The sequence below is a fragment of the Gastrolobium bilobum genome, unplaced genomic scaffold (genome assembly GCF_033153095.1).
Source record: "Gastrolobium bilobum isolate Gb01-03AN ecotype WA unplaced genomic scaffold, APGP_CSIRO_Gbil_v1 utg3880, whole genome shotgun sequence".
Classification (NCBI taxonomy): Eukaryota; Viridiplantae; Streptophyta; class Magnoliopsida; order Fabales; family Fabaceae; genus Gastrolobium; species Gastrolobium bilobum.
The window spans coordinates 122,006-140,292 of NW_026896966.1; the positions used below are offsets into that span (position 1 = coordinate 122,006).

At 37.7% G+C, this 18,287-nt stretch overlaps 1 pseudogene; it reads right to left on the reverse strand.

Moving 5' to 3' along the window:
• Positions 1–951: 951 nt before the first annotated feature.
• LOC133303043 (serine carboxypeptidase-like 45) lies at positions 952–15,969 on the reverse strand (annotated as a pseudogene).
• Positions 15,970–18,287: the final 2,318 nt, after the last annotated feature.

An 18,287-nucleotide genomic window follows, 5' to 3' on the forward strand; every position in this document is an offset into this window, starting at 1 on the left:
CTTTAAGTGACCGGGCGTTACTGGGCTGGTCTTCCTGCAAATGTAATATGCCCTTTTAGTTCGTAACGTCTTTTAAGGTTTTTCAAAATATCAAGCATTGCTAAATAAATTATATTAGCTTTCTAGTATTTTTTTTCTAACTGTAAATATTAATATAATAAATGATATTAGATTATATTATTATTTTTAAAATTTTGAATATAAAATATAAATTTATATTTATTTATCTGATTTAAGCGGTTGAACCAGTGACCCACTATCCCGGTATCTCGACCGGTTCGAGTTTTAAAACATTGGGTAAAATAACCGGAAGAAATATTTTGAAAAGGAATTTTTTGATTTTTACATTAATAAAAGAAATAAATTTATTGCTGGTGACCAAAATCTTCGTATCAGATTAATTAGCAACTACTTATGCAAGTAAAATAGGGATAAAATAAGCAAGTTAATTCAATTACCAATAAGTTAATTCAATTACCAATATGTTAAAAGATGAACTTGGATGGAAATAACTATGAGAAAGGTTATACTTACAACCTATTTTTATTTACAACCATAATCTTAACCGTTGATTTCTGCCAATCAACGGTTATTATTTTCGTAAATTAAATTTGTTAATTAATTATTAAATCACAATAAATGATAACCGTTGATTGACGGAAATCAACAGTTAAGATTATGGTTGTAAAAGATTATAAACAAAAATAGGTTGTAAGTATAACCTTCCTCAATAACTATAGGGGAGTAATTGATAAAAAAAAAATCAAAGAAGTGTAAGTAATAAAAGAGTAAATCTAAAATTTTTAATTAGTTATTATATAAGATTTAAAACCGGCCCCTAACAGCATTATTGGCAAGACAAAGTTAAATTTTACTGCTGAATAGAGATTTTATAAGGCCGGGTTTCAATAAAAGCTCAATAGGATGCTTATGCTCATATGGTATTTTATTCAGTGAGCATTGAATTTTCATGCTTTAGGGAGTGGTTTCCCATGAAGAAGGACATTAAACAACACAAACGATCTCTTTGGCTCAGTAGCTGGAGCGTCGTGCGAAGCTCCCCTAATTGTTGCATAGGTGAGGTGATTGCCATAAACTTGTGTCCATCCTCCAACCTGCATGTAAAAGAATGTTGTAAATCGTAATTATGTAGTCATTTATTAGTAATTATGTAGTCATTTATTTGTATTTATTTAGTTCGTTACTTGTATATTGGGCCAAGCCCATTAGGTCAAAATCAGGTCAAGAAGTCTCTATAAATAGAGACCCCTATGTACAGATTCAAATACGATTCAATAATATTTCAAATACCATTTTATTTCAAGTTGGTATCAGAGCTCTCGATCCTGAGGGCTCTGCTTCCGCGCCTATTGTCTTTAGAACAAGAACCTTTTATTCTTTTTGTCTCTCGCTGCCATCAGCCGCCACCAGATTTTTTTTCCGGGGACCTCTTGGACCGAGAAGATCTCTGTTATACTGGATCTCTGTTACTGTTCATCGTCTCCATTATTCTTCATCACAAGACAACATCTGCTCATCACGATTGGACCCTTTCCCGGTGGTTTTTTCAACTCCGAACAGACCCAGAAAGAACCGCGCTCACCGGACGACGTTGCTCCAGAAATTTCAGACTGGACGGCCACCGCACGCGCCCACACGCGCCGCCCCTTCAACCGCGAGTGAAGCCCACGCGCAGCCAATCTCATCGGCGCTTGGCGGCGCGTGATTTTTCCGGATCGGACCACCGCGATCTTGATCTTCCCTTCATCCTCTTTCTGGATCTGTGCTCCTCTCTTTGATCTGACATCGTTTGGTATTTATTTGTGATTTTTTGGCTTATTGGAGTTTTTCTTTGACCATTTTCTGTGCAGTATGGCCTCTTCTCAAAGGAGTTCTTTTTCAAAATTTTATGATGGTACCTCTTCTAGACCTAAGAGAGATGATCGATGGTGTTCTTATTGTAAAAGAACAGGTCATATCAAGGATTTATGCTTTCGCCTTTATGGAAAGCAATCTGTCTTAGAAAAGATGGCAAAGTTGCGTGGTCAAGCGCATTTGACTTTCTCTGAAATAACTCCTACACCTAATAAGACCCAACCTGCATTTCGTCCAGATGAGTTGGAACGGCTCCGAACCATTCTTGATTCTATGAGTAAGCCATCTGATACTAGTGCTTTGACTATGACTGGTATGAGCTCCAAAACTTATTCTTTCCTTTCTTCATGTAATGATTTTAAACATTCTTGGGTTGTTGATTCTGGTGCTACTGATCATATGGCTTGTTGTGCTGACTCCTTTACCTCTTATCATCCTACCATTGGAACTCATACAATAGCCGTAGCTGATGGCTCTCATACATCAGTTGCGGGTTCTGGTGACATAAACTTACAGCAGTCCTTACATCTTAAGGATGTTCTTCATGTTCCTAAACTCTCCACGAATCTTCTTTCTATTCATAAAATTACAAAAGATTTGAATTGTACTGTAACCTTCTATCCTACCCATTGTGTTTTTCAGGATCTCGCCACGGGGAAGACGATTGGTAGTGCTAATGAGCAAGGTGGGCTGTACTATCTGGTGTCACAATCTCCTGCAAATAAAGTAACAAATCAAATCTTGATGTCTCATGGTCAATCAACTGCTGATTCTTTGATTTGGCTTCATCATAAGCGCTTAGGTCATCCTCCATTTAGTTTACTCAAATTTTTATTTCCGTCATTGTTTTTGTCTAAATCTGTTGAGTCTTTTCATTGTGATGTTTGTGAATTTGCTAAGCATCATCGTGTGTCTTTTCCTTCTAGTATTACTAAGAGTGTTGAACCTTTTGATCTTATTCATTCTGATGTTTGGGGTCCCTCTAAAGTCCCTCATGGTTCTGGAAATAGATGGTTTGTTTCTTTTATTGATGATTGCACTCGTGTAACTTGGGTGTACTTAATGCGTGAAAAGTCTGAGGTACCACAACTGTTCTTTCAATTTTATAAAATGATTGAGACCCAGTTTGGTAAAAAACTCAAGAGACTAAGAACAGATAATGGTACTGAATATGTTAATCATAGCTTTTCCCAATTTATAAGAAATAACGGTATGATTCATGAACTTACTTGTGTTGACACCCCCCAACAGAATGGGGTTGCTGAAAGAAAAAATCGTCACCTTCTTGAAGTGGCTCGTGCATTAATGTTTCAGACACATGTACCCAAATACTATTGGGGAGATGCTATTCTTACTGCAGCATTCTTGATCAACCGTTTACCCACTCGGGTACTTGACCATGTAAGTCCTATTCACTCTATGACTTCTTTTTTCCTTTCTATTCCAACTATGATGAGTCTTCCTCCACGAGTGTTTGGGTGTGTTGCTTTTGTTCATGTTCATAAACATCATCGCAGTAAGTTGGACCCTAGGGCTATTAAATGTGTTTTTCTTGGTTATGTTCCTGATAAGAAGGGCTACAAGTGCTATTACCCTAGTAGTAGGAAATTTTTTGTTTCTATGGATGTTATATTTCAGGAATCTGAGTCCTTTTTCCAAGGTCCTCATCTTCAGGAGGATAATCCTTCACCAGAAATCTCATCACCTCCCTTCTTTGAGTTTGAATCATCAGTGTCTACTCATTTACCTATGTCAGTGTATCCTCCACCTGGTCCTTTTTCTCCTGTGTCTGTTCCTCCTGTGTCTGATCCTCTTGTGAGTAATCCTCCTGTGACTGATTCTCCTGTGATTGATACATCAAGTACACCAGAGATACGAAAGATTATGACACCTGAAAGAAGGAAACAGCCCACATTGTCTCAGCAGCAACCTCAATCGTCTGAACCACTAGTAAGTCTTGAATCTCATATTTCTGATCATGATGTTAATACTTCTGATGATTTACCCATTGCTCTTAGAAAAGAAAAAGAGTTTGTCCCAAGAAATCTTGTCCCTCATGTCCCTCTTGTACTCAATACCCTATCTCACAGTTTGTTTCCTCTGCTAATCTTTCTGTGCAGCACAAAAGCTTTGTTTCAGCACTAGACTCTATTGCAATCCCAAAATCAGTACATGAAGCCTTGAAAGATAGGAATTGGGCTCAAGCCATGCAAGAGGAGATGAATGCATTGGAGAAAAATAAAACATGGGAGGTTATTGATAGACCTACTGGAAAGAAAGCAGTAGGGTGCAGATGGGTTTATGCCCTGAAATATAATTCTGATGGAACTCTTGAGAGATACAAAGCTCGATTAGTAGCCAAAGGTTACTCTCAAACCTATGGCATTGATTATGAAGAAACATTTGCTCCAGTTGCAAAGATGAATACGGTGAGAGTTTTGTTATCCCTTGTTGCCCATTACAATTGGGATATAAACCAATTTGATGTGAAGAATGCTTTCCTCAATGATGAGTTAGAAGAAGAAGTCTACATGGAAATTCTGCCTGGTTTTGATTCTGTGAAGGGAGAAAATAAAGTTTGTAAATTAAAAAAGGCCTTGTATGGATTGAAGCAGTCACCTCGTGCCTGGTTTGGAAAGTTTACTAAGGTTATGATGACCTTAGGATATAAACAAAGTCAAGAAGATCACACTCTTTTTTTCAAGCACTCCCAAAATGGGAAGCTTACTGTGCTCCTTGTATATGTTGATGATATCATTATCACAGGTGATGATTTTGTGGAGAGACAGATTCTGCAAACACGGCTTGCCTCTGAGTTTGAAGTCAAAGACCTTGGGAAACTGAGATATTTCCTAGGGATAGAAGTAGCTCATTCGAGCAAAGGAATCTTTATCAGCCAGAGGAAATATGTTCTTGATCTTCTCAAAGAAGCAGGAAAGCTCGGGTGTAAACCCTCTAATACTCCTATTGAGCAGAATCACAAGATGGGCTATGAAGAGGAGAGTCCTCCAGTTGATAAAGGACAACATCAACGGCTAGTTGGGGAATTGATATATTTGGCCCATACTAGACCAGACTTAGCTTATGCTGTTAGTGTTGTCAGTCAGTTTATACACGATCCAAAGGAGAAACATATGCAGGCAGTAGAGAGAATTCTTCAGTATCTGAAAGGTACTCCTGGTAAAGGGTTGTTAATCCGACGTGATGGCAATCTATCTTTAGAAGTCTACACAGATGCTGATTATGCTGGATCCGTGACTGACCGTCGTTCTACCACTGGTTATTGCATGTTTCTTTGTGGTAACTTGGTGACATGGAGAAGTAAGAAACAAGATGTGCTCCTTGTATATGTTGATGATATTATTATCACAGGTGATGATTTTGTGGAGAGACAGATTCTGCAAACACGGCTTGCCTCTGAGTTTGAAGTCAAAGACCTTGGGAAACTGAGATATTTCCTAGGGATAGAAGTAGCTCATTCGAGCAAAGGAATCTTTATCAGCCAGAGGAAATATGTTCTTGATCTTCTCAAAGAAGCAGGAAAGCTCGGGTGTAAACCCTCTAATACTCCTATTGAGCAGAATCACAAGATGGGCTATGAAGAGGAGAGTCCTCCAGTTGATAAAGGACAACATCAACGGATAGTTGGGAAATTGATATATTTGGCCCATACTAGACCAGACTTAGCTTATGCTGTTAGTGTTGTCAGTCAGTTTATACACGATCCAAAGGAGAAACATATGCAGGCAGTAGAGAGAATTCTTCAGTATCTGAAAGGTACTCCTGGTAAAGGGTTGTTAATCCGACGTGATGGCAATCTATCTTTAGAAGTCTACACAGATGCTGATTATGCTGGATCCGTGACTGACCGTCGTTCTACCACTGGTTATTGCATGTTTCTTTGTGGTAACTTGGTGACATGGAGAAGTAAGAAACAAGATGTGGTCGCCAGATCAAGTGCAGAAGCTGAATTTCGAGCTATGGCTCAAGGCATTTGTGAGTTACTGTGGCTGAAAATTGTACTTGATGATCTAAAAATAAAATGTGGGGGACCTATGAAGCTGCTATGTGATAATAAGTCCGCTATTTGTATAGCTCATAATCCAGTTCAACATGATCGGACTAAACATATTGAGGTCGACCGCCATTTCATCAAAGAGAAACTTGATAGCGGGTTGATTACCACTCCATACATTCCCACTGGGCGTCAATTAGCTGATCTATTGACAAAGGGGCTTCCTTCAGATAGATTTCAAGAACTTGCTAGCAAGCTGGGAATGATAAATATCTATTCCTCAGCTTGAGGGGGAGTGTTGTAAATAGTAATTATGTAGTCATTTATTAGTAATTATGTAGTCATTTATTTGTATTTATTTAGTCCGTTACTTGTATATTGGGCCAAGCCCATTAGGTAAAATCAGGTCAAGAAGTCTCTATAAATAGAGACCCCTATGTACAGATTCAAATACGATTCAATAATATTTCAAATACCCTTTTATTTCAAGTAAGAACACGAGTTTGTAGTGATTCATTACTAAATCAAACCTAGTAAACAACGTTCGAGTAAAAAGAAAGAATATTAACCTGCTTGTCCACAAACCAAGCACTGTAAGGCACAGTTGTTTCAAGTCCCAGTTTCTTAGCTAGTCCATCAACCAGTCTTTGTGTGCCCATGAATGGAATGACAGAGTCTTGATCCCCACTGTTAGATTTCATTCAAACCATAGGCAACATAACATGGATTAATCATGTTAACAAACAAAAACTAACAAACAAAAACAAATATTGATTACTCAATGAAGTAGTAACTTGCCTAATCAATTGGTCTGTCATATATTACCTGTAAATGATGACTCGAAGACCTGATTTTACAAGGAAGCCAACAACATTAATTGTTGGTATTTCTCTGTCTAATTGTTCATAATTCATTTGTACATGCCTGGAATAAAAGAAGTACCAAAAGAGAACAGTGAAATAATCTAAAGACTGTGGAACCATCTAGAGACTGAAAAAGTATTAGTTTTACTTGCTGCATAAATGATAACTAGTTGCCTGCACCAGTCTGGCATGAAGTGCCTTCTGCACATCTTTCCTATTCAAGTACTTCTCAAGCATATTTCTTATTACACTCATCAACTTGCTGCAAAGTCCAAATTGAAAACCAAAATTCCAATTAACACTACCCAGATTCAATTAAAATCAAAGATGAACATCTTAAAACTAAAAGCACTTTTTATGCCATTTTATATGTAGGAATGTCACCTGGTCAAGTTCATCATTTTGTTGCACATTCTGAGACTTCAAAAATTGAGACAGTCCTTTATTTAGCAACTCACTAAGAAAACCTGCCTGAGAAAAATTGTAAGAAAGACATTTGTCCCCAATAACATAATATTTATTGGAGAATATTCTTGGATAAGATCAGATCAATTTAGTTTGTTATAGTTTGTTATGATGTACATCTTGTTACCTAGTTTAATGTGTTTTGTCATGATAGGATAGAGTTGTTTACGTAGGTTGCGGTCTATTATTTTTAGTCTTATCTTTTTGTACTGATATGCCTTATATTAAAGGCACCATTGAACCCAGTAAAACACAAGCTTTACGATACCAAATTTATTATGGTATCAGAGCCTCTCCGTCCCCCGCTTTAAAAAGTGGAATTAAAATAAATAAAAAGCACAAAAAGGTAAACCAATAATGGGCCTGTGCAATTTCCACACTTCTAGCCTAAAAAGGCTCTTGCGTGAGGGGGCGTGTTGAGATATATAATCCCTCATTGATTGGATGAGCAACTAATATGGCCTTTATAAGGCCTTGGGCACTCTTACCCCTTGAGCTAGCTTTTGGAGTGATGTATCCCAAGGTTCTTTACATGGTATCAGAGCAGGTTCGAACACTTCCGCAAAACTCTGATCAAAGTTGATAGCTGGTGTGCAGCCTGGTCTCATTTAGTCGCAGAAACAACAATGGCACTGGATGAGGATCAGCAACCTGCAACAACATATTCAGCAATGACTCCTGAGATTATTAATCGCCTATTGAGTTTGGTTGAGCAGCCTCGCTCAACAGACAAGCTTTACGCTAATGCAGAAAATTATGCAGTATGGATCATCGATAGTGGGGCATCCCAACATATGACAGGGTTGCTTTCGGTGCTCTGTGATGTCAAGAATATTGAAGCCTTGCCTGTGAGGTTGCCTAACGGGACAACTACTTATGCAATGAAGCAAGGAACAGCAATATTGAATAATAATTTGAAACTGACTAATGTGTTATATGTACCAAATCTGAGATGCAATTTAATATCAATTGGCCAGCTTGTGCGTTCAGATAACAAGAATATCATTTTCACTGATAAAGCTTGCATTTTGCAGGACCGAATGATGAAGATAGAGATTGACTTGGGTGAATTACGTGAAGGAGTGTATGTGCTCGTACAAAAACCTGCAACCGTAGCAGCTGTTCGTGCAAGTAATCTCGCTGACCTTTGGCATAAACGCCTAGGCCACGCATCTCATGAAGTCGTACGTTTTCTTCCTGGTGCATTGTCAGTTAAATTTAGTGAAATAAATAACAAGGCATGTGACATTTGTTATCGTGCTAAGCAAACGAGAACTCCATTTTCTTTGAATGATCGACGGAGTAAACAGTGTTTTGAGCTTGTTCATTGTGACACTTGGGGGCCTTATAAAACTGCTGCATCAAGTGGTGCACATTATTTTCTCACACTTGTTGATGATTATAGCAGATCTGTATGGGTGTTTCTGATGGCGGAAAAGAGTGAAACATATAATTGTGTGAAACGATTTCTTGCTATGGTGCATAATCAATTCGATAAAACAGTAAAAGTCATGAGCAGTGATAACGGAACTGAGTTCACTTCACACAGAATGATTCAATTGTATGCAGATAACGGTATTATACATCAAAAATCATGTGTGCACACGCCACAACAGAACGGAAGAGTTGAACGGAAACACAGGCACATATTAAATGTTGCTCGTGCCTTGCGATTCGAAGCTCATCTGCCTTTGGAGTTTTGGGGAGACTGTATCTTGACAGCAGCCCATTTGATAAATAGAACACCCACAAAATTGCATGGAGGAAAGACACCATTTGAGCTACTACATGGAGTTGCACCCAGATATGATCGTTTGAAGGTTTTTGGGTGTTTATGCTACACGCACCCTAGACCTAGACCCACTGATAAATTTGCAGCACGATCACGTAGATGCGTCTTTGTTGGGTATCCTTTTGACAAGCAAGGATGGAAAGTTTATGATCTTGAAACAGGTGATTACCTTGTGTCTAGGGATGTGAAGTTCCATGAAGATGAATTCCCTTTTCAAGAGATGCATTCGACACAAGATCCCCCTCGTAACTTACTGCCTAGCTTCATAATGAACCATGATGTGACTGACGAATGTGCACCAGACAAGGCTGGTAATATAGCTACTTATCCAGATAATGATCATAGCATGGAGCCAGAACGTGATCATGCAAGTGATGCAACAACTGAAGAACCAGCCATACCTTATCACAATTCAGTGACAATGGCAGAAAGGGGGAGCTCCTCATATCCCATGAGGCAGCAACATGGACAACAAGTAAGTGATGCTACAGTGCACCATCGACCACAACGTGAGCGTAAGTCCCCTGCCTACTTAGCTGACTATCAATGCAATGCAGTTGCACCACATACACACTCACGTCATAACACTCAAGACGGCTCCATCTCAGGTACACATTACCCTATTCATAATTATGTAACCTGTTCTAGATTCTCACCAAAACACCAAGCGTTTTTAGCAGCAATTGATGCAGGCAAAGAACCAACGTCTCTTAGGGAGGCCATGCAAGATAATCGTTGGGTTGAGGCCATGCGAACAGAAATTTGTGCTCTAGAAGACAATCACACCTGGATTGTCACTGATCTTCCACCTAGGAAGCGTGCACTCCCTTGCAAGTGGGTATATCGTATTAAATATCATTCGGATGGAACAGTGGAACGGTACAAAGCGAGATTAGTCATTGCAGGTAATAATCAAGTTCCCGGAGAGGATTTTAATGAAACATTCGCTCCCGTAGCCAAGATGGTAAGCGTTCGGATACTTTTGGCAGTAGCAGCGGCACAACGGTGGGAATTACATCAATTAGATGTGAGTAATGCTTTCTTGAATGGTGATCTCAAGGAAGAAGTATATATGAGATTTCCTCCAGGGTTCACTAGTGGTTCCAGTAATAAAGTTTGTCGCCTTCAAAAATCTTTGTATGGTCTACGTCAGTCCACAAGGAACTGGTTTTCCAAACTAAGCTCTGCACTGTTTTCTTATGGATTCACTCAGTCACAAGCTGACCACACCTTGTTCACTTTAAAACGAGGTGATGTGTTTGTTGCATTATTAATTTATGTCGACGATATTGTTTTAACAAGTAACAACTCAGAAGCTTGTCAAGCTGTGAAAAAATATCTCAGCTCTTGTTTTAAGATTCGTGATCTGGGTCCTTTGAAGTATTTCTTGGGGATAGAAGTAGCTCGTAACAGTGAGGGTCTTTTCCTATCTCAACGCAAATATGCCATGGACATTCTCTCAGAATGTGGGTTGATTGGATGTAAACCTGCTTCATTTCCAGTGGAGCAAAACCATCGACTGGCTTTAGCAGAAGGTCCAGACTATAATGATCCTCCTCGCTATAGAAGGCTCATTGGGAGATTGGTTTATCTTACTATTACCAGACCGGATCTTAGTTACGCAGTTCATACACTCTCTCAATTTATGCAAAGCCCTAAACAACAACACTTTGATGCATTACTTCGCGTTCTCCGTTATGTCAAGCTCAATCCAGGCCAGGGCCTTCTCCTAAAAGCTGATTGTGATCTTCAAATACGCGCATTTTGTGACTCTGATTGGGCAAGTTGCCCTATTACGCGTAGATCCCTTACTGGTTTCTTTGTCATGCTAGGTAATTCACCTATTTCTTGGAAAACTAAGAAGCAAGCCACAGTCTCTCGCTCATCTGCAGAAGCTGAATATCGTTCCATGGCAACCACTACTGCTGAGCTTATCTGGATCAAGAATTTTCTTGCGTCTCTTGGCATTAATCATAATCAACCTATGCATTTATTTTGTGATAATCAAGCAGCTCTTCACATAGCTGCAAAACCAGTGTTTCATGAGCGTACAAAGCACATAGAACTGGATTGTCATTTTGTGCGTGAACAACTCGTGGCAAAAACCATCTCAACGGCATATGTACGGTCACACTCTCAATTGGCCGACATCTTCACCAAAGCTCTTGGAAAGCAATCTTTTCTTACCAATCTTCCCAAGTTGGGCATTTCATGTCTTCATGCTCCAACTTGAGGGGGAGTATTGGAGAATATTCTTGGATAAGATCAGATCAATGTAGTTTGTTATAGTTTGTTATGATGTACATCTTGTTACCTAGTTTAATGTGTTTTGTTATGATAGGATAGAGTTGTTTACGTAGGTTGCGGTCTATTATTTTTAGTCTTATCTTTTTGTACTGATATGCCTTATATTAAAGGCACCATTGAACCCAGTAAAACACAAGCTTTACGATACCAAATTTATTAGTCAAGGGAAACTACAGAAGAATATTCTTCTGAGACTTTTCGAGTTGCAGCAATACACTCTGATGAAATTTGGCCACTCATGATTTCTCTGATTAATCTAGACGAGTTACAAAGAGAGATCCTGATTTTGTAAGCATAATCAGATATAATTCCATGAGACCAGTAATATTCATCAACTGCATTCATATCAGTGTCCAAATCAAGAAGAGGGTTTCCAATCTGCAAAGAAAAACACCACAGCATGAAGAGTAGTAACAAACAGAAAGAAAGTAAAAGGCTCAAGGGCCAATATTTTACTCACTGCTATGCCCCTTAGGTTGAAATTAACTTTACTCTTAACAATGAGTTCAACAAGTTGAGGTACATAGTGACCTGGTATCAAAACCAGCATTGTCAGTGTTGGCTATATAGGTTTTTTTTTAATGCAAAGTTCAAGGTAAATAATTGTGTCTTTACCTGCATAACTCTCTCCCATTATAAAAAAGTCTCTATTAATAGCCGATTTTAATTAATTAGTAAATCAAGTGTAATTAATTAATTAAACATGTTTTAGTGAGTAAAATTAAGTATAAGGCTTAATGAAATGAATCTGAGTCACTTTGGAGTTAAAAAATGTACTCAGTGAAAATTAAGGGGTATAAATGGGTACTGGCGAAAGTGCCCAAAATATAGAAATAAAATTGTAAATATTCCTAGAATAATATTCCAGACTTTTGGGTAAAGTTTGGTAATTAATGGAGTTGAGTAGATAGACGAACCAATACCCGCTTAAAGCCACTTAACCTATGTTAAGTGACTAAAAGCCAAAAAGAGCCCCAAACCCCCCATTTCCCCGTCGAGCCAGCTTCAGAGAAAAGAAAGAAAGGAAGAAGAAGGAGAAGGGGGAAAGGGAGGAAGAGAGAGAGGGAGAGCAAATCTTAACCGATCGGAGTGATTCAAAAGCCTAAACTACTCTAAATCGTCCCCTCTTTGATAATCCTAGCTTTGTTTTGAGTGGGGAGCTTTGTAAAGGGGGGATATTGGCTCTCAAAAATTCGACCCTTTGTGAGATCTTGGGGTTTTGAGAGTTTCTACCTCCATTGAAGCTTGAGGAACCATCAATCCTTGGTTGTGTGACCATTGGTGGTAAGATTCTAACCCTTGAACCTCATGATTCCTTGAAATTTGCATGAGTTAGGGTTTATGAATAGTGTTTTAGGGTTTTTGATGAAATGTTGTTAAATTAGCTATGTTCTAGGAAGAATGGAGCTTAGAGCATGTTGTGAAAAATGCTAGGAACGACGTTTAATCGGTGAAAATGAGCTTAGATAGCTAAATGAGTATATTTGGAAAATGGCAAGAATATGACACTTAGATATTGGATTTCTTGCATTGTTGATAGATGGTTTGGTTTGGTTGGTTGTTGATTATGCCTTGGTGTTGTCTAGGATTGAGGCAATTGGACCAACCTTGAGAGACCAACCGTTGGAGCAAGCTATGGAGCTTGATTAGCTCCATTGGATAGGTGAGTTCATGCTTATGTTTGGTATGAATTGTATAGCTTGGTTGATAGCTATGGATATGTGTTAATTGCATTAAACCTTGTGTAGGTTTTGTTTGAGAAGTGGAATATCGTAATTAACGGGCTGTAGAATCCGTGGGTGGTGAACAAAGGTCGAATTGAAGCTTGAGGTAAGCCTTCGGACCTTGGGTGTAATTCCCTTGACTGTTCCACCAAGCCCTGAAAGGGTAGAGGTTGTGATTGTGTATATAAATGCAATAAAATAGTGTAATGCTTTGTTATACGTATGTGTATGCATTTGGTGTGGCATAGGATGGTGTTTCCCTATGTTGGTGTGTTGCATGACGATGCGTAAATCATACTTGGTAGTTAGCTGGCCAGTAGGACTATTTGCATCTGAGTTTCCTTAGGACAGCTTGAGAGCTCGAGGGATTTCTCCTGGAGATGTTATTGCACTTTGCATAGATATGTATTTACTGCATTATTATTGTTATTGCTATTACACTGATATGGAACTGTGGGGTGGAGAGATGCTCCAAGGACCCCTGGTTTACTGGATATATTCGTATATCTCACCCCGTGTTGTGGGGACCCCCTTTCAGGTAAGGATGCTGCAGGAGCCACCAGTGGCAAGTGGCCATACTTGGACTAGTATTGATGCATGAGGATCCAATATTTTGATATCATACATGTTGTTTTGTAGCTCACATGTATAGGATTGTAATTCATAGACAATTGATAGATGTATGATTTGTATATTGGAATGGACTTAGCCTATGCTCATGCCTTTGGTCATCTCTTTTGTTGATGGGAGCCAAGGGAATGATCATAGTATTTTGTAAGCTAAGTTCCATGATTTGTAATGAATATGCACTGTAAATGATGCCTACTTGAAATTCAATATATGCATGCTTGTTATGTATTGAGTTATTGAATTGGTTGGGCTGAAAATCAATTAGGTACCCTTTGTTTAAATTGGGAAACGATGAGAAAACAAAGGTTATGCTGCCCAAATTCTAGCTAGATCTCATGAGGAGAGGTTGGATGAGTGCTAGGATTTAGTTTTGGGGCATGGACAATTGGGGTTTGGAATGGGGATGCATCTTCCCCTAGACTTGGACTTGAAGAATGTGGGAATTGGAATTCCCTGGCAGCGCGCTTAAGCGCCCAGGAGCGCGCTCAAGCGCCCAGGAGCGCGCTCAAGCGCCCTGCTGCCCCTGTGAGTGCCAATGCATTCGGCCTCCTCGCGCTGGAGCGCCCAAGTGGGGGCTGAAGCGCCCAGGATTGCGCGCTGGAGCGCCCTGGCTTGCGCTTAAGCGCCCTTCGCTGCAGAAAGATGGGATGCTTACTGTCTCCTCGGGTTTTAGTGCCCAGAGTGGGGCTTAAGTGCCCAGGGTTGCGCGCTTGAGCGCCCTGGTCCGCGCTGGAGCGCCCTTAGCCACTGAAGGAGGAGATGCTTCTGACTCTGCGCGCTAAAACGTCCCAATGGGAGCTTAAGCGCCCAGGATAGCGCGCTTGAGCGCCCTGATGCGCGCTTAAGCGCCCATTTACACTGAAATACCTGATGCTTCCTGCCTCCGTGCGCTTAAGCGCCCAGATGGAGGCTTTAGCGCCCGATAACGCGCGCTTGAGCGCCCGGTAGCGCGCTAAAGCGCGCGGGGCCTGTGACCAACACCCTCTTGTGCTGTTTCAAATTGTCATAACTTGGGCTACAGTGCTCCGATTTGAGCGCGGTTTGAAGCCACTCGTAGCTAATGTAGAGATCTACAATATAGTAGAAGTTATAAAATAAATAGGAAGTAAATTAATGGTTTAAAAATGGAATAAGAACATGATGTTAAGCTTAATTTATCTGATTCCGCAAGGTAATATGATTATGATCACGAAATTGAGTATTATAAGTTCGGTATGTTTTAAAATGAAAAATTTATCCGGATTTTAATTGAACCCATGTGATTGTAACTGCGCTTAATATCATAATGCGATGTTAACAAACCGATTCTAGAACGGGGTGTTACATTTGTACTCTGGGAACTTGGCAAACCAGCGCTGCAGGAAAACCAGACTGTCTTGGGCTAAAGAAACAAGTAATAGTAATGGACAAAATGTCAGTTTTCAACTCAACTTTAGAAGGGAATCTAACACCTTCACAAACATAAAAGGAAAAGGGAATTTAAATAATGGATCTATATATCTCTTTTTTATATGTATGCACAAATGTTGATTGGCCCCACCAATTTAATGCTTATAAGAAAAGGAAAAAGAAAAAGAAAAAAAGACACAAATTTTATACCTGACCTAGTAAAGTGAAATTTACACAAAAAAGGATGAGTAAAAGGATAAGAAAATGAACCTGTGACCTCATCGTTCAGTGTGGTGTAAAATGACTTATTGACAGAGTAAGAGAATCCAACACCTGCTGGTGATTCTAGGTACAAAATGTTGGCCTCTGCAAAATACAGGATCTCAAGGAATTAGCTTAGTTTATTTTGTGACAAAAAGAGAAATTTTTTTTTTTTTGAATTTTGCAGCACCTTTGTTCCAACTATACTGATTTTTCACAACACCATTTTCTTGATTTGCTAGAAAAGGACCATGTTCGGTGAAGGCTCCAACTCCAATAGATGTACAGCCAGGACCTGCAAAAGCAATAAGGAAAATAAAGGTTTGAAGACTATACAGAGACAAATAAAGGTGGTTTGATAGAAAAATGAAGTAACAAATAGATATGGATTAAGATTCACCTCCATTTAGCCAGAGAACAAGAGGCTTAGAAGAAGGGTGAGTTTGTGCTTCAACAAAGTAGTAAAAAAGAGCTCTGTGATGGTTGTCATCAACAGCTACATAGCCAGCAAATTGTTGGAAAGAAACATGAGGCTGGCCAGGCATGCTTTTAACCTTATCAACTTCTGGAAAGGACTTAACAAGTGAGCACATGGCCAGTAATGTTGCACTGATTATGGCTTTGAAGAACCATGACTGGGGAAACATGTTGAGTAGGAGAGAAAACACAGTGGAATGTGAAATGAAAAAGTGGAGTCAAGGGAAGGGAGTGACTTATCTTATACGCTCTAGTAGGCTCTTTGTTCATTGGGGAGGTCCTACATATAACGCACTTCAAATCACTTCTCCCTCCCTCTTTTTTTTTTTCAATTACTCCTATTACACTACATCACAAGTGTAACAATAAGGAGTATTGCAATAATTCTTATTTATTGATTGACACACAAAATAATGAATTATTAGAATTGTTAAATACAAATAAAGTTCATGATTAGGATTAAGAATTTAATTACATTGATTTTAAATATTCTACCCAAAAAATAATATTATAGTACAAATATTTTATTTATTTTTATTTTTGAACGACAACAATTTTTTAATATGGCAAAACTTGGCATTTTTTTATTAGAGAACTATAATATAAAATCGTCAATATATCCTTCATTGAAAATAATTTAAGTTCTTATGTTAAACTAATTCTTTATATGATACTCCGTTGTCAAGTGGTCATGAGTATAGATTATTTTTTGCCTCATTTTATTCATAAATAAATAATTATTATGAAATTTCTTAGCACCGATAAATATTGAGCGAAACTTATACACGGATAATTTAATCTTTTAGACTGAAGTAGTTTTTTTACACTTATTTCATATTAACATTGTTCTATTGTCATCATATTAAGGATAATGCTGTTATATTGGTACAATACAACTGGTTAAGTTATAGAATGATAGTTTACCAAAAAAAAAAGGGTTATAGAGTGATAATCTTTATTGATAAAATATCATAAAATTCGTTAGAATATTTATTGTGTTTTATATCATTTTATATACAGTAGAATTGGATAATAAAGACATAGAGATTATAGGTGAATTTTTTTATTATGAATATTATTTTGTAAATAATAGAAAATTAAAGATTTATAATGTTTCTTGAGTTATTTTTATATCAATAAATAAAAAATATAAAATTTATGATAATATCCTTTGTGTTGTGTGTTATTTTGCTTGAGTTAGAACAAAGAATAGAATAAAGAAGAACTAGAGATTATTGTTATTTTCTTTTTTAGTATCGTGAATAATATTTTATAAACTGATTTAATGGATAATTGTTTTTTCAAAATTTGTGTTATTCTGTATTATCCTTATTTTCTAGCAAATCATACAAATCTTTTATCTAGTATTTATATTATTTTAAACAATAAAAGAAGTACAACTTTATTGTACTATATAGTTTCTACTTTTTTTAGTAAATCAAATGTGCACTCTAATAATACAATAAGGAAAATGTTAATATTAAATTTTTACTTGGTAAAAATAATAAATATTTTAAAATATAAATAATATAAATATTTTTTTTAAAAAAATATATAGTTACCTTTAAAGAGTAGTTTTATCTCCAATAGACCCATCAAAAATCGTGACACTTTTTTTTTTAAATGGTGGATCCCACCACATGTGTGTCTATAATATGAGAGATCTTCTCTCATGCAACATAAGATTAGATGAACCCTTTAAGTTTACACCTATTTCTTTTAGTCTAAGGCCCTCTTGTTATGTATGTATTCATAAATATTAGAGATGGTAATATGGGTTGAACCTGACGGGTCAATCCGTCAATTCACCAAAACGGGGTGAGTTGAGTTATACATTTCAACCCACTAACCCGCCCCACTTAGTTGTGGGTCAAAATGGGGTTGTGGCGAGTCGGGGCGGGTTGGCCTGCGGGCTAGTTTTTTTTTTTTTACTATTAGATAGTATTTTATTTGTCACTAAACTTTTGTGATATAAATTTTTTTTAGTACTCCCCTAGAAAAATAAAGAAGAAAAATTTTATTTATGATAAAGGTTATCCATATATGGAGGCAAAAATAAGTTCCTAAAAAATATCTGACTGAATGTTAACTTATATTTAGGCTTGAGATTTAAAAAAAATTAAGGAGAGTGTGAAATAAAAATAAGTAATATTATAAAATTAATAAAATATAATTTATTATTATTTTTTAATTATATTTTTGTTTTTTAGGCGGGTTAACCCGCCAACCCACCTCAAAACAGGGTGGGTTCATATAATTCAAACACCTCATTAGCTAGTTCAATTACTCCAAGCTAGCCCACTTGTTATAAGTATCATTTAAATAATCCTAAAACACAACCATATCTTATTTCTTCTATTTGAAGGCCAAGGCATACGTACAAGGGTTCATAAAGGTTTTTCATGTTTCAAATGACTAATTAATTAGTCTAATTAACTTAACTTAGCTCACAAGTCATCCACAATACTTATTTTATAATTAAACACAAT